Below are 5,416 nucleotides of genomic sequence, written 5' to 3'. Positions count from 1 at the left end.
ATTCGCAGTAGCTTCATAAGTATTGGGACTGATTCACTATAAAAATTCAGGTTATATCCTTAATAGAAGGGTAGATTTGTGAATTAGTCTGGTAAGGCTACTATAATGAAATGCCATTTACTGGGTAGCTTATAAACAACATAAACTTACTGCCCAAAGTTCTAGAAGTTGGAAGTCCAAGATTGAAGTGATGGCAGCTTTGGGGTCTGTGAAGGGTCCATTACTTGGTTTACAGATGGCACCTTCTTGCTGTGTCTTCACGTGATAAAAAGAGCAAGAAATCTCTCTCCTTTAGAATAATCACATTCACAAGGGACCTGATCACTTCCCCAAGGCTCCAGCTCCACACACTATCACATTGCTAATTAGTTTTCAATGCATGAAGCTGGAGGAAATAGACATTCAGAAGCTGGAAGAAATAGACATTCAGAACCTAGCAGTGAGGAAATCACTACATTGCTAGAAAAGCTTCAGAAGAAGGAAACTTACTTGTCTCAGCCTGAGCTTGGACAGGGGCAGGAAAAAAGAAAAAAGAAAAGATTCCTTGTGGTTAAAATTTATACCAGAAGTTTCTTCAGGGAAACCTTATACCTAGACAGCTAAGTGGTCCAGGACTGCCATATCTCAGGGCACTAGCAGGAACAGTGCCTGAATTCTGAGGTAGAAAGACACTTCCAACGAAGCTTCCAAGTATTGCCAGAGATAAAATTTGAAATGTGAAAAGATAACCAACTATCTGAAACCAAAGGACAAAGGAGACCATCATGAGTGAGAGTGAAGGAAATACTGAAAAATGCAGAACAAGACTACAAAAGAGACAATGAAACTAGGATGAGTAGATACACACCCTACTGTGTTCTGCCAAAGATAGGCTATCATTTCCTAGAACATGGATCAATTAAGAGAGGAATGGGGGAACTTTTGATTATGTAGAAGGAAATGAGAGGGAGGGGGATATGAAAAATGGTGGAATGAGACAGACAACATTACCCTAGGTACCTGTATGATTACATGAATGGTATGAATCTACCTGGTGTACAACCATAGAAATGAAAGCATGCACCCCATTTGTGTACAATGAATCAAAATGCAGTCTGCAAAAAATTAAAAGATAAATAAATAATTTTAAAAATTTCTAAGGAAAGAAAATAGTGCTGATTAAATTATGGTACTTCTTAACAATTCAGTGAACTAAATAATTCATCTCAACTTCTGATATTTAAGAACTCTGCAGGAGGTGCTCTGGGGAGGTGGGAATCTCTAAAGGTCCATATCCTTCTGTGGATGCCTCCCCACACTCCTCTCTTCCCCTTCCTCCCTCCTGATGCTCATGGGGGACACAGTGGCTGGAGAGCAACAGACACGAGGTGCAGGTGGAAGATATCTGAGAGAAGCACCTCTGCACTGTGAAGAAGCAAGCACAGGCTTTCTTAAAGCAGCCATTTCAGTGAGTCATCTCTCTTTGTTACTGACTGCAGAACTGACTCAGGGTAACTGACTATCAGGAAAACAAAAATGGATCCCTATCTTATATCATGCAGAGAAATGAATTCCAGGTGAAACAAAAGCCAAAAACTGAAACATAAACACTAAAGTGAATGTACCTTTGTAACCATGGGGAATCGCGATGACTTCAGACATAAATGTTAGCAACATTAAGGAAAAAGACTTAAAAATTCCTCTGCATTTAGCTCTGCAACCTTTCTTCATATAAAAAACAAATAGAAATGCTGGGGAATCAATAGCCTGAGGGGAAAAGAGGGAAAAGAAAGCAGCAATCCACAAAAGTGGATTCACCATGGCCAACGACTACCTAAAATTGCTGACCCGGGCCAGCTGGGACCACAGGGAAATACCAGTTAGTCAGACTGGCAAAAGTGAGTCAGTCTGACAATACCAGGAACTGGGGAGGGTGTGGGGCAGGGAAGCCCTGTTGCCCTCGTGGGTGGGTGTCCTGGCACAGCCACGGTGCGGGGCATTGTGGAGCATCCAGGAAAGGTAGCACTGAGCATCCACGAGGCAGCTCTTTTATTCCCAAGTGTTCACATTCCAAAGAGACTCTTGTACAAGACACAAGTCAATGAAAGTCCAGAGCATACTGCCACAGACTACAAGGCTATAAATATTAGTACCTTTAATGACACTTGGAACAATTCTCTTATGGGAGATGTGACATGGGTAGCTTTCATACTTTATTACTATTTTTTGTATTTTTAATTTTGATTCATTGTATACAAATGGGGTACAACTATTGTTTCTCTGGTTGTACATGAAGTGGAATCATACCATTTGTGTAATCATACATGTACATAGGATAACAATATTTGTCTCATTTTATTATTTTTCCTTCCTCCACCCCTTCCCGACCCCTCTTTTTCCTCTATACAATCCATCCTTTCTCCATTCTTGCCTCCCTCCCACTCCCTGTTATGTGTCATCATCCACTTATCAGAGAAATCACTTGGCCTTTGGTTTTTTGGGATTGGCTTATCTCACTTAGCATGATATTCATGATATTCTCCAATTTCATCCATTTGCCTGCAAATGCCATAATTTTATTCTTCTTTATGGCTGAATAATATTCCATTGTGTATATGTACTGCATTTTCTTTATCCATACATCTGTTGAAGGGCATCTAGGTTGGTCCCACAATCTAGCTATTGTGAATTGATCAGCTGTAAACATTGATGTGGCTGCATCACTGTAGTATGATTTTAAGTCCTTTGGGTATAAGTCAGAAAGCAATGTGAGATATTACAAATTGATAACAGATAAATCAGATTATTTTTGGAAATTGTGGCATCAGACCTTGGAGTGCGTGGATGGGGAGAGACCAAGTCATGTGGCCACCTCAGGAGGACTTTGACATGTCTAGGACGACATGCTTACCACTGACCCAGGGAGAAAGCAGCCCCTGACTAAGCACCTGCAACCTTTTCCCCTCGGCAAGTCCAAGCCCACTCCAAGGCTAGGACAGACAATCTAACACTGACCTCGGGGCTCTTTCCCCAGACGAGAGTGCTGAGTGAATCAGGAGCCCTCTGTGAACAAAATCTACCCACTCTTCTTCAAGTCAACACAGTACCATTCACATTTATTGTTATTATTTTTAATGAGCTAAAAGAACCCTCTAATAAGAATTTTTCCATAGATAATTGATGAAACAAGCTCTTTGGACTCTTATTTCTCAAATACTCCTTGAAAGTTGCTACATTTGCACAAACATGTAGACAAAAAATGATTATTTCCAAAGTCAAAGCAATCTGTAATCACACAAATATATAACAACATGTTGCATTTAGACGGGATCAAAAAACTACTCCAGGTGGGAAGGTTAAGAGCGCTGACCTCAGCCTGCCTAAGGCCCCCTTTCCAGGGAGAACTCATACACAGAATTGGGATGTTTTCAAGAACTCTGAGGAGCTGTGCCTCCTCTTCTGGCCCCTTCCTGTCTCTATAGCACAAGGAAGCTGCTCCCATTGTTCCTGTCTACACCAGCCTTGAGTGGTGCCCTCACCATTCCATGCAGAAGGAAGTTCCCCACCTTCCAGGATGGGTCCTTGGAAACAATGGGAAATTTTAAAAGTAAAACTGTTGTTTCAGGCTGGAATGCTTTCAAAAAAGCTTCTAATGGGAGCTCATGTCAGTTTCATCCAAGAGCTTCAAAGCCCGCCACCTGTCTGGTGCACTGGAGGAGACCTGCTGTAGCTGTCCTTTCAAATTCTGATGAGCTCTCCAGACATGTGTTTCAAAACATCTCCAGCCTTTCCTAATTGTTTCAGCAGAAACTGATAGAAAGGACTTCTAAAGAAACCTTTTTATCTTCAAAATATTTATTTCCTCATGGAAATCTAAGGGTTTTTCCCATATTAAAAAAGAATGGCATGATTCCGTACTTTACCCATACAAACCTGGAGATACTGGTTAATCGGGGAACAAAGGCTTTGTTTTTCAGTCGATCGCTTTGATTAAATTACTGTTATTCTTAAAGACTAGAATGGACTTGCTTCACAGTGCTTGATGGTTTCCTCTGGAATAAGGATTTAGTTCATAAGCAGATCCCCCTCATTTTTGTTCTTTTAAATCTGGCACTTTTTGAATAACTAAAAGTTAATACAGTGGATAATTGTTGGACATCTTAAAAATTAATAAGGGCAGCTATCACAGATTGTGATATCTCAAAGGTTTGACTATGAAAAGAACTTTCTGTTTAAGTTAGAGCAACTATTTATAATAAGCCAAGAAGGTTTCATGGGCACAAACCTAGGAAGAAGTTGGGCAAAATGTTCATAGAGGTGACAGCAAAAGAATAATCCATAATAAAACCCTGACCTCATCAAATTAAATTAATAAACTTAGTTAATTAAGTTTCAGAAATAAAATACAGGCCAAGAACTCCTAGAAAATATTTGCAGAGCATCCAAGATGGTGGATTAGAGGGTGACTACATCTCCTGTCGCTCCAGAACCCAGGATTTAAGAAGGAGAGGCATTGAGAGACTCGGACCAACATAGAGCTGTGGGATGAGTCTCTCCCACCGGGAGAAGCTCGGCCCAGGAGGCAGGCATGGACAGGGGGCAGCTTCTCGGAGCAGGGCAGGGCAGCAAGAGACTTCCCCAAGTAGCCCTGCTTTCTCCGGCAGCAGGCTCCATCCACAGTGAGCTACAAGGAGGAGGCCCGCCCAGTGAGAGCTTGTCCACACAGAACCAACCCCAAACCCTGAACCCAGCAGCGGGCCCAGGCCCATAGGTGGCTTCTGGGACCAGGGCAGGGCAGCCACACTTCCCTAAGCAGCCCTGCTACCTCTGGCTGCAGGCTCGATCCACAGCCAGCTTCTTGGAGCAGGCCACCCAGTGAGAGCTTTTCTGCACAGAGCCAAACTCAAACCCCGGATCCAGCGGCGGGCCCAGACGTGCAGGCGGTTTCTAGAACCAGGGCAGGGCAGCCAGTGACTTCCCCAAGCATCCCTGCTCTCACTGGCGGCAGGCAAGTTCCACAGCCAGCTTCTTGGAGCAGGCCTGCCCAGTGAGAGCTTTTCTGCGAAGAGCCAACCCCAAGCCCTGAACCCAGCAGTGGGCCCTGGCCCGCAGGCGGCTTCTGGGATCAAGACAGGACAGGGAGAGAGGCTTTCCCCTAGTATCCTGGCTCCCTCAGAGGGGGCAGGCTCTGTCTATAGCCAGCTTCTAGGAGCAGGACCGCCCAGTGAGAGGATTTACACACAGAACCAGCCCACAGCCCTGGACCCAGTAGCAGGCTAGGGGCAACTTTCTTCAGAAGCACTGCATTATCAAGTTCCTCCAAGACTTCAGGTTACTAAAGGCTGGGAGGTGATATACTGGAAATCTACAGGGACACTATAAGCCAAAGAGGAAATCTGCAATATCTCAGAGTCCTACTGATATCTGACCAATAGGA

This window comes from Sciurus vulgaris (genome assembly GCF_902686455.1).
Source record: "Sciurus vulgaris genome assembly, chromosome: 8".
Taxonomy (NCBI): Eukaryota; Metazoa; Chordata; class Mammalia; order Rodentia; family Sciuridae; genus Sciurus; species Sciurus vulgaris.
Note: the sequence above shows the minus strand (reverse complement) of the source record.